Here is a 13,118-nt window from a genome sequence, read left to right as displayed (position 1 = left end):
GTGAAAGGGTGTTCCAAATCACTACTGATGAGAGAAATACAAATCAAGACAACTCTGAGATACCACTATACCCCTGTCAGATTGGATAAGATGACAGGAAAAGATAATGAAGAATGTTGGAGGGGATGCGGGAAAACTGGGACACTGATGCATTTTTGTTGGGGTTATGAATGGATCCAGCTATTCTGGAGAGCAATTTGGAATTATGCTCAAAAAGTTATCAAACTATGCATACCCTTTGATCCAGCAGTTCTGCTACTGGGCTTATATCCCAAGGAGATACTAAAGAAGGGAAAGGGACCTGTTTGTGGCAGCCCTTTTTGTAGTGGCTAGAAACTGGAAAATGAATGGATGTCCATCAATTGGATAATGGTTGGGTAAATTATAGTATATGAATGTTATGGAATATTATTGTTCTGTAAGAATGACCAGCAGGATGAATACAGAGAGGTTTGGAGAGACTTACATGATCTAATGCCGAGTGAAATGAGCAGAACCAGAAGATTATTATACACTTCAACAACCATATTGTATGAAGATGTATTCTGATGGAAGTGGGTTTCTTTGACAAAGAGAAGATCCAATTCAGTTCCAATTGATCAATAATGGACAGAATCTGCTACACCCAGAGAAGGAATACTAGGAAATGAATGTGGACTTAACTTGCATCTTTGTTTTTCTTTCCAGGTTATTTTTACCTTCTGAATCCGATTTTTCTTGTGCAACAAGAGAAGTATTTGGATCTGCACACATATGTTGTATCTAGGATATACTTTAACATGTTTAACTTGTATAAAACTGCCTGCCATCTAGGCGAGGGGGTGGAGAGAGGGAAGGGAAAAGTTGGAATAGAAGTGAGTGCAAGGGGCAATGTTGTAAAAATTACCCATGCATATGTTCTTTCAATAAAAAGCTATGATTAAAAAAAGATATATAGTCTGCTATATATTCTATGCTTAAGACTGTTTAAAAGATGTTCTTTTAATAAAACTTAAATTACTAAATTTTCCACCTGAACTTTATGAAGAAATGAAACAGTTTTTTTGGAGAAGAGAGGAAAAAACTAAAAATTTTGGAAACTTCATTCACATTTTAGGAAGGGGCATCATCACTAAGTTGCTGACTATTCTGAAGAGAGTAGCTACTCCATTCCCACTAAGATCAGGAGTGAAACAAGGTTGCTTACTATCACCATTACTATATAATATTGTATTAGAAATGCTAGCTTTGTCAATAAGAGTGGAGAAAGAGATTAAAGGAACTAGAGTAAGTAATGAGGAAACCAAATTATCACTCTTTGCTGATGATATGATGGTATGCTTAGAGAACCCCAAAGGTTCTACTAAAAAGCTATTAGAGAGTAGCTACTATCAAGGTCCTTTTACCTTGACTAAAACATTTTTGAGGGAATATTATTTACAACAATGAAGTTATTTAGCCCTTTAGTCATATCTGTGCCTAACACTTTGGACTGCTTATAGCAGTTGGGTTCATAAAAAGACTTCTTTAGGTTGATGTGTGGCAAAGAAATGTAAATACAGAAAAAGACACTAGAAACACCACCCCAATCGGTCCTAATGACATCTCATGCATATGATTCTGTTTTTCTTTCTTTCTCTCCCCTTCCCTCTTCTCTCCCCTATTCTGTCACTATTTGATAAGGTACCAAACTGTTGAGAAAGCAATCCCAAAATTTCTGGTTCTTTCTGCTTTAATAGGCTCCTATAGTCAACCTAAAAATGGAAGAGAGATCTCCTTTGGGTTATTTTGAGAGCTTAATATATATTTAATGACAGGGTTACTGCTGCAGTTCAGACCCATGGATCCACTAATAAGCTCCTTTGCCTAATCTTGGTAGCCATATTAATATTCATGGACAAAATTGAAAGAATGACCTTGCTTCTATTTATGTGCTCTTTAGTTGAGAGAAGGGAGTTATTGTTTAGTTCTTGCAAATATTTCTCCCTTTCTTGATATAACAGTTTTTATATAAATGTTAGAAATACATTTTGACACTACTAAAAATTAGATATCAAGGAAAATTTATTAAAGAAGATCTTAAGGAATTGTCTAAGCATTTCTGGGCAGAACAGGTTCCGCTCTTGTTTAGGAAGAGGGAATGCTGAATACAGAAGTGGAAGAAGCTTTATACTTGCTAGGATGACACAGCCCTTCCCTTCAAAGAATAGATTGGTCCAGTTCGTCCAGGTATAATCTTTTTGACCTGCCCACCCTCATCATACATTCCATGTTCAGAAATGTTGTAAAACTCCAATAAGGTGTGTGTTTAAAATTCAATTAACCTATTAAGAAGGCATGGTAATGATTTGGTCAAATCAGGTCATTGACCCCAGCTAGGTTGGGCTAGATCAGCTATTATCTTACATTTGTGGTATTCTCAAAACCACAAGATTTTCTGATTGGCTGAATCCACCTATACCTTCTTAGCCCTCCAATTCCATTTATACTCAAGGCTTCTATTGATCACTTACATGTTCTATGGAACTTATCTTAACCTTTCACATTCTCAAAAACTCTTGGTCAGTGGTATCCACTATCCCACACTATCTAGAAGCTTGCAACACTGTAGGAGCTCATCTTTTCCGCATTTCTCACATAAATAAAAAATTTGTGTAGCTTGACTTAGTGCTTCCCTCTCTAATTCTCTCAAGTTTTCTGCAGTTCATCTTTCTTGCCTTTCTATTGCAAATGCTAAAGTCCACTCCATCTATTCTTACCTTGTTGAGTGTTGAATTGTTGACTCTCACTTCACATTCTTTTTCTGTTTTCTCTCTATTCAGGGTAGAGGACTGAATCTGTCTTATAGTCTCGTGTACTTCTCCTTATTCCTATATTCAAGATTGTTTGGTCTATTTACTCTCATTCAGTAGATTATTTAGACCATTTTTTAAAGCTACATCTTGAGCCCCTATTTATGTAGTGCAGCTATAACTTTGGTGATGTAGTTAAGTCTTATGCTGCATCTACTGGTGTGAACCTTAACTGTAAAAAACGCATTGTTTTGGGGAGTGTGTGTGTGTGTGTGTGTGTGTGTGTATGTATCTATTTTCAGTTTCAGAATCATTGATAGTAATGTGTGGGAAAAGGTGAAGATCTTACAGCACATATTGATCAAAGACTGTTAGCTAAAGTAGATCAAGCTATAGGCCTCACTTTCGGCTTCTCTGGAGTCATATGATTTTAGATAAGGCCTGGTCTATATTTCATTGTCCAACGTGGCCAAAGAAGCTGTATATCACCTTGTCTACTACATTCCACTGACCAACTAGGGGAACGGTAGACTTATGTGACCAATCACAACATATAGAGGGCGGGATTTTGGAGGTTCTTTGTCTGAAATGTATAAAAGCTGTAAGCATTTTCAAGGCTCTGGCTCTATCTTGCTGTGAGATTTGGCTTACAAACCAGGATGGGTCTGCCTCTTGAGATTCTAATAAATAATTCTTTCTATGAGTGGTCTCTGTAGAAGTCAAATTTTGTCCTAGACAGTTGGGGGCTCTCTGGGATGGGGTCTTTGGGAGAGATGGCTGTGCACTCCAGACAGGGACAGGTGCCCATGGAGCAATTTTCTCCATGGTCTCTAGCTTGGGGTGTTCAGCCTCCCTCCCACTTAGACAATGACCTGAAGCGCAGGTACTCAGTGGAAAGCAGAATTGAAGATTGAAGGAAGTAGAGTCCTGATGGCTGGCGACAGTCTGAAAAGAAACACGTGTTCTCGAGGTACCTGCTCTTGGGAGTCTGGGGGTCTATTGGCTGGGTTGAGGGAGACCCCGAGGGATTCATCCTCCTAAATTTGTTTTTGTGTTGGGACTGCATTTGACCCCAAGGAAAGTACTGTCCTAAGAAAGCACTTGGGCGGCGGTGGGGGGAGGGAGGACCTCCCCCCCAAAACTTGGACTGGGTTCAGGGTGGTATAGAAGCAGTCCGTGGATTTATATCAGGACATTAGGTAGGGAATTAAAGGACAATAGAGCTCTGCATCTCTGTGTGTGTCTGTTTTTCTGCTGTGCATTTTTTGTTCTGTGTTAAAAGTTAGCACACTAGTAAGAGATACGAATTCAGCCTCTGTTACAGGCTTATCAGGCTGATTTGTATGAATTGGAATTTATTCAGAGTAATAATTCTTTCAGAGTGGCTTAGGTTAAAAAAAAAGTTTGAAAAATCTTTTTTCTCTTTCTCTCCCTCTGCTTCTAGTTTTGCAGAAAGGGGGAGAGAAGAGGAAAAATAAAACAATAGATTGAAAGTTTGGAAAGTTTTGAGAAAATAGAAGAACAGTGGCTATCACTCCTGTAAGCAAGGAACCCTGTTACTGATAACTCAGGTTTCTGGATTCCTGCCAGAGGAAAAAAAAATATTGCTGCTTAACTCTTTCCTGTGTGAATGGAATATCTAGCTAGATTTTAGGAAATTTCACAAACTAAAGTACTGATTAATTTTAAAATAACTTTAAGTTGGCATGTATGTTAAGATTGGAAATAAGAAGTTGCAGATATTGGAAGGGAGGAATAAAAATAGAGTAAGAGATGTAAATAGCTAAACATGGAAGCTTTCTGACCTGTTGAATCTGTGGGAAAACTAGGCATACTTCTAAAAAGAATAAAAAAAAATTACCCCAGGAGAAGAAAGAAAAATCATTATTAGCAAGTTTGCTTTCATGGAATTAGAGAACAGAAAGTTTAAGAAGGCTAAACTGGATAATTGTTTGTCTGCAACATTTGATTGAGTTCTAAGAAAAATGGTTAAGAAATTTGGCAATTGGTTATTTCCATGTTGCAACTGTGCTTAGTATAATTTTTTTGTGTGTGTGTGTAGTTTTAAACTTTTTAACCTGTTGTACTAATTTGTAAGTAAAAGAACAAAAAAATTTTTTTGACTATTTTAAATTGGTGGGGAAGTTTTCCCTGAAAAGCAGGTTTTCACAGCCTGGTAGAGAGGAGTAACGTCGATAAAACCTTATCTGCTTAATGCCACCTGGGAAAAAGAAATTTCTGCCAGTGGCCTTGAAACACTTGGGCAGAAGGAAGGAAAAAAAACTTAAAAAAACTATTTGGTTTGTTTCTGAAACATTGAGTAATTTGTTAACATTATGGGTTATGTTTGCTGGACATGTGGGTTTTATAAAGTTATTAGCTATTTACTATATTATGAATCTTGAAGTTTAAAATTTTTAAAAAAGGTGATTTAAAGAAAAGAGATGAGAGATTGATTTACAAAAGCAATTAATAGTTTAAATGGAACATCTAGTCAAAACAATTATTGGTTTGGGAGTATTTAAAGTATGTTGGAGAAGGTTTGAGCAAGTAAGCATTGGGAGGAGAGAGAAGAGAGATGGGACAGGAGAATGAAGGTGATTTAAGAAGGATTGATTAGTGGGAGCAAATGATTTCAAGAAATGAGTGGGAAAAAGAAGGAACTGGTTGGAAAGGGTAGTCACAGAGAGACGGTTGTGAGACAGGATGTGTTTTTGCAGGGAAATAGCAGCAGTGGAAAGCTGCAGCCACTTTTGGCTAAAGAAAGCAAACTGATTTAAAGGGACAGGTTGTTCTTACAAGGTGTTAATTGATCAAACATTTGTTTTTTTAGACATATAATGGTTTTCTTGTTTAAAGAATATGATCATGACATAGATATGGTACAGATACCTAAACCAGGTAGGCTGAAAACAGAGAAAGAAAATTATAGATCAATCTCCCTAATGAATATTGATGCTAAAATCTTAAATAAAATATTAGCAAAAAGACTACAGAAAATCAGGATGATACACCAAGTGGGATTTATACCAGGAATGCAGGGCTGGTTCAATATTAGGAAAACTATTAACATAATCAACTATATCAATAACCAAATTTACAAAAACCATATGGTCATCTCAATAGATGCAGAAAAAGCAGTTGATAAAATCCAACATCCATTCCTACTAAAAACACTTGAGAGTATAGGAATAAATGGACTATTCCTTAAAATAATAAGGAGCATATATTTAAAACCGTCAGTAAACATCATATATAATGGCGATAAACTGGGACCTTTCCCAGTAAGATCAGGAGTGAAACAAGGTTACCCACTATCAGCATCATTATTCAGTATTGTACTAGAAACACTAGCCTCGGCAATAGAGCCGAGAAAGAGATTCAAGGAATTAAAATAGGTAATGAGGAAATCAAATTATCACTCTTTGCAGATGACATGATGGTATACTTAGAGAACCCTAAAGACTGCTAAAATGCTATTAGAAATAATTCAGAACTTTAGCAAAGTTGCAGGATACAAAATAAATCCACATACATCCTCAGCATTTTTATACATTATCAACACAATCCAACAGCAAGAAATACAAAGAGAAATTCCATTCAAAATAACTGTCCATAGTGTAAAATATTTGGGAATATATCTATCAAAGGAAAGTCAGGAATTATAAGAGCAAAATTACTAAACACTTGCCACAAAAATAAAGTCAGATTTAAATAATTGGAAAGACATTCAGTGCTCGTGGATAGGCCGAGCGAATATAATCAAGATGACAATACTCCATAAACTAATCTATTTATTTGGTGCTATTTGGTGCAAAAAACTATATTAATGACCTAGAAAAAATAACAACAAAATTCATATGGAAGAACAAAAGATCGAGAATTTCAAGGGAAGTAATGAAAAAAAAAAAATCAAATGAAGGTGGCCTAGCTGTACCTGATCTAGAACTATATTATAAAGCAGCAGTCACCAAAACCATTTGGTATTGGTTAAGAAATAGACTAGTTGATCAGTGGAATAGGTTAGGTTTACAGGGCAAGATAGTGAAAAAAATAGCAATCTAGTATTTAACATTTGCCCTGGACCAAGTGCTTTCCCCTTGCCTTATTAAGACTTAGAATAAAACCCCAAAGGGATATGGGATTGTCACCTTATGAATTATTGTATAGTCACCCTTATCCAAAAGGGATTCAACATTCTTCCTTGGATCCAATATTTGAAACCAAGGATTTGTTTTAAGGAAATGTCATGTACTTTACTGCAACATCTGAAAACTTTACAACTAAAAGGGCTTATTGCTCAGACTTCTCCCTTGGGATTCACAGTACATAAGTTCTAGCTTGGAGACTGGGTCCTGGTTCGTACATTGAAGGAGGACAAGCTGACCCTGAGCTGGAAAGGACTGTTCCAGATACTCTTGACATCAGACACAACAGTGCTACTCAGGAAAGAGGGTGGACTGAACATACCAGAATTAAAGGACCAGTGGACACTACGAGGGTGTGGACTTCCAAACTGAATCCAGAGAATGAGCTGAGACAAACATTGAAAAGGAACTGATGGACTGTACATGTAAAATCTTGATAGTGGTATTGATCTGGGGTACCTTATTGGGACATTGTCTATATCAAACAGGTACAGGGCCATGGATGGGAGAAAGTATAAGTGAGAATGGACTTTTACTCGTCGATCAGAGATGTTAGATATCATAGATTGTGGTGAGCATAGAAACAGATGGAGCAAGTTAAATATTGTTTGTAATGATGGGTCAGTGCTTAGTTGTGTCCACTAGCATTCATTAGGGAGTAATTAGGACAAACTGGTGATGATCCAGATGAGAAGATTAACATGCAATGTGATATTAATTGAATTTGACCACAATGTAAGTTCTTCATGAGGGAAAAAAAATACACACACACACACATATTTATGAATAATGGGGGATTGTGTGGGATAAGGTGAAGAACTTACAGCACATATTGATCAGAGACTATTAGCTAAAGTAGATCAAGCCTTTAGGCCTCAGTTTCGGCTTCTCTGGAGTAATGTGATTTTAGATAAAGCCTGGACTACATCCCATTGTCCAACATGGCCGAAGAAGCTGTATATCAACTTGTCTCCTACATTCCACTGACCAACTAGGGGAACAGTAGACTTATGTGACCAATCACAACATATAGAGGGCGGGATTTTGGAGGTTCTTTGTCTGAAATGTATAAAAGCTGTATGTATTTTCAAGGCTCTGGCCCTATCCTGCTGTGAGATTTGGCTCACAGACCAAGATGGGGTCTGCTTCTCGAGATTCTAATAAATAATTCTGCTTTCTGAGTGATCTCTGTAGTAGTCAAATTTGGTAGGTCTTTTTGGTCCAAAAAGTAACATACACTAAATAATCACACATGACACATCCAGAGCACAGTCCATGTCAAGCAAGCTATCAGCAGTTTTGTTAATAGCTTATTGGTTTTCCATTATACAGTTTCAAGAATATCAGTCTCCCTGTTTCTTTTACTCATGATATAGATTTTTCTGCTCTCTTAATGGATCTTTGATCTGGTCAGAACATTGGGATTTATAATAGGGAGGAACTTCCTATTAGTTGCTCTTACAGTTCTTTATGAGGCACTTCTTAAAAATTCCTGTGTGCATTACTTCCCCCTTACTTCAATTGGACATGATACAACAAGCTCATCAGGGAAGCAAAGAGCTCTCTTCCTGCCATAAGCCTAGCACCAGAGGTACAGCCTCTCATTTCACAGTGGACAAACAACCAAGAACTCAGTCTTGAAACCCTGGTAATCCACATCTTCCCCCATCTTCCAGTATCTTGCCTTAGAAAGGTCTTTTTTCACAAAGGCCACAATCCCAAAGAATAAATTTATCAACATCTAAAAGAGAAAATGTTGATTGAGTCAATATACTTTCATCAAGGAAGGTCATTCCAGACTAAACTTGCTTTTCTTTTTTACAAGATTATTAAACATGTTGATGAGGGACATATAGTAAATGTATTTGACCTAGATTTCTGCAAAACATTTGACAAGAATCTCTTCTGCCCTTCTTGGGTGACAGTATGGAATGCCTCAAGACAAAAGATTATTTTTTTTCTTTCTATCTAAGCTCTTCTCACAGTGCCTGGTAATTGATGTAGTAAGTGCATAATAAATGCTTGATGATAGAGTATAATTGAAGAGAGCAGGTACAGACTTATAAGGAAACAGTTACAATTGATAACTTTCCAAAAGCAGGCTGGTTTAGGAGATAATGGAAAGGTAAATCATCCCATAGTGGGGTTTTTGATTTGGGTTAGATGGACTTCAAATCCCTTTCCTGCTTGGATTCTGATTAAATGTAATAGTATAGCACTTTGTAATTTCCACATGGCTATTGCCATCTGGACCTGATCTGATTTAAAAAAAAAAAACTACATAGCTAAGTTCAAAAGATTGTTGACAGTGCTCAAGGAAATGTAATCATATGTTTCTACAAAATGAATAGAGACAAAATCATATTCAGACAACAGTGGCACTGTTGTTACAGAAAGCATATGTAGTGGAGAAGAGGTGCCACAAATATAATGAATCCAGGGTATTTCTTTTAAGCATGGATCCTCACAGTCAGCACATTGTGCTCTTACAATTACTCGCGTAAGTTCTGTTCTACTCTTCCAAACTCTACAGATGAAGCATAATCTGACTTCATAACACTGGCAACGCCTCCAAAGATGATATCAGGCTTTATCTTTCATTTTTCTTGTTGACAGATTCGTTATCCAGCCTTTCAATGGTAATCTAAGCTTGAGATTTCAAACAGTTTACAGCACAGCCCAATGCATAATGTTTTCCCAAAGACACCTGTAGTACTATATTAAATTCAACACAATAATAGAAAACCAAGGTGCAGCAGATATCTAAGTGCAGTGAAGATATCTTACCCGAATTTCTTGTTTTTAATGCCTTTTAACATGTCCATTCTAAAACCATAGTATTATAATCATCTAGACTAAAAAAATAGCACATATAATTCTATCTCTGCTTTTTTATGCTGCATAGACATCCTTGCAGTATAAGAGAGATGTGCCTTAGCACAGCTGCTATTTTTTTTGCCTAACAGATGAGCTGCTGTATCACCTTCTTAATTAGAATTGTATCTAGTTAGATGAAATGAGTCAAAACTATCCCACAAGGATCATTTGAAGAAACTGGAGATATTTAACTTAGAGAAGAAAAGACATAGAAAAATATGTTACTATAGCTATTTTCAAATATTTGAAGGATCCTCATGTGGAAGAATTAAATTTGTTGTGCTTGGCCCTTTCAGAGAAGTCACTGGGTACTAGTCAGAAAGCCAGATTTCAGATTTTCAGAGTGTGGGCACAAAACTTTCAGAGCTGTCTAAATTTGGAATGTTATTTATAGAAAACTATGTAACAGAGACTATTGACTCTCTTGGCTGCTGTCTAAATTACTGGAAGGAGCAATGACTTCTCCGTGTTATACCTTCAAATAAAGAATTTCTAGGGAGATGTTGTTGAAGAAATTCCTATTTCAGATATGTTTTGGTTTAAAGACTGTATAAGATTTCTTCAAATTCCAAGATTCTGTGATGCTTACTATTGACTAGAAAGAATGTTTTTGTGTTGATGACAATAATAGCTGAAATTTATATACATACATATGTTAAAAATTACAAAGAGCTTTATAAAAGTTATTTTACATTTATAACCTGTGAAGATAGGTATTCTTCTTCTCCTTCCCATTCTGTGTTGTAACCAAAGTGTCACCATCCCAAGAAGGAAGCTATATATATTAGATCAGTCCACTAAAGGAAATCTTTGATGTAAGCTGAGGATCCATATTGGTATTTATGTAAATTGAAATTTAAGTATCAGTTTTTGGTTGAAAATGTAATACCTCAAATTCTAAAAGGAAATTAATCTTTTTTTAAAAATTACTTTGCTCTAATGAGATCTTGGAATTTTAAGGCCTTTCACAATTTGACTCTAGCTTTCCTCTTCTGGCTTCTTGCACATTGTTGTATTTTCAGATTGTATTACTTAATGTTCTCTAGGGATTGGTATTCCATCTTCAGCCTCCATGACTTTGCTTTTCCCATACCTAGAATGTACTCTTTCCTTACATTACCCATTTAGAATACCAAGTTTCCTCAAAGCCTTTCCTAATCCCCATTTTTTTATTGGTGGTCTCTCCTTTACACACATGCGAGCGTGCGCGCGCGCACACACACACACACACACACATATATTCTTTGGAAAATTTGAAGATTTTTTTCATTTTGTTTATATTTACGGATTAATGGAAATTTGAGAGTTAGAAGGGACCAGCGTCCTCCAACCCAATATATAAATGAAATTTCCCATAGTAACATACTTGACAGGTAGTCTTCTAACTTCTGTTTAAAGACCTTCAAAGAAAGGGATCCCACCATTTTTCACTGTCATGTCACTTTTGGACAGCTCAAATTCTTAGGAAGTTTTTTGTCCCTTTTCAGCTTCCATTCCTGGTTTCTGGTTTTGTTCTAAGAAACCAAAGAGAACAAATCCAAACATATCTCCCTGTGACTATCCTTTAAATATTGGAAGACAATTAGCATATCTCCCTTGAGTCTTCTCTTCTCCAGGGTAAATATCCCTGCCTATTTTAAGCAGTTCTCACAGAACTTTAACCATCCTGGTTTCCTTCTTTGGACAGTTTCTAGCTCTTTGATATCCATGTTACATCATGGTGCTTTGAACTAAATATGATTCCCTTGATGAGGGAACAGTACAGTAGGACTGTCACTTCAATACAGCTAAATTGATTTTTTTTAATGATTTCTATATCACACTAATAGCTCCTCTTGAGCTTGCTATTACTATAACTTGAGATGTTTTTCAAAATAAATTATATATATATATATGTGTGTGTCTCCATTTCTCTCATTTTATACTTATGAGGTTCATTTTTTCTGCTCAAGTACAAGTATTTAAATTTATTTATTCTAATTGAATGTTGTCTTATTAGATTCAGTCCAGTGCCCTAGCCTGTCAGGATCATTTTTTGTATCCTAATTCTGTTGCCCAGTGTCTTTCCCATTCTAGTGCCACCTGCAAATTTGAAGAGCATGCTATCTATCACTTCAGACTTCTGAATTAAATAAAGGGTTCTTAACATTTTGATGCATCTTAAATATTTTTTGGCAATCTAGTGAAGTTTCTATATCTTTTCTCAGAATTTTTAAGTGCATGTGGTAAAATATATAGTATTGCCAAATATATTGAGATACAGTTGCCAAAATATTTTTGAAAACAAATTTATAGATTTTTAGGTTAAGGAACTTCTGAAGTGGGTGATTTTTCATGTTCCTTCTGGATCTAAGTCCTCTAAAGGTTGAGGGGATGCTACTTTGCTTTATCAGGAATTAGGGTTAATTAGGGTTGATCCAGGTTTTATTTGATCTTATAACTGACCTCAGTAAGGCAGAATATATTACTAATAAAAATGACAAAAGTATATTTTTTCTTGAATATCTTAGATAGTTTAGAGAGAATTGTCAAAATGTTCTCCCTTAATTTGACAGCTTTTTAACATAAGATCTCCAGGAGAAACATGGAAAGGACATTATATGGGCTGAAAATGTAGGTCAGCAAACTCTCTTAAACCTCCATTGTATGGTCTGCACTAAGAATGCAGTCCTTTTCTAAGTATGAGTTGTAGTTAGGAAGAATTATAATATTCTTCTCTAAAATATAATGTTCTCTGGGAGCAGGTTTCTGGGGGAGCTTGTGGAGGCAGCCTTAGTTTCAGTTCAGTGCCTTTAGTCTCATTTATTATCAGGTAGTGTAAGGAGAGTAATATTTATCCAGCACCTACAGTGAGCCAGGTAAGGCTATACAAGAAAAGAAACGAAAAAAAAAAAAAAAGATTCCTGACTTAAGATTTTTTAAAGAAATATCTAAAGGGAAAAATCTCAACTCCTATTTTCAAGAAATTTACATTTTCATTATCTTTATGTGTATTTGTGTTTTTATTTGTGTCTGTGTGCTTATTGATAAATTTACATAGATTATATAATACATACACACATGTACACACATATATAATCTATATAGTTATATAGGTTATATGTATTTATTATATACATATATATATATTATATTATTATATGATTATGTAGTTATTCCATCCATATTTCTTTAGAGTATATATTTATATTCTATATATAATTTTATGTTTTACTAAAATTCTAAATTTTACATAGATTTGTATAGATTATATAGCTAAAATATATATATATATATATATATATATATATATATATATATATATATATATATATATATATAT

This window comes from Sminthopsis crassicaudata, chromosome 1 (assembly GCF_048593235.1).
Source record: "Sminthopsis crassicaudata isolate SCR6 chromosome 1, ASM4859323v1, whole genome shotgun sequence".
NCBI lineage: Eukaryota > Metazoa > Chordata > Mammalia > Dasyuromorphia > Dasyuridae > Sminthopsis > Sminthopsis crassicaudata.
This window is presented reverse-complemented; position numbering follows the sequence as displayed.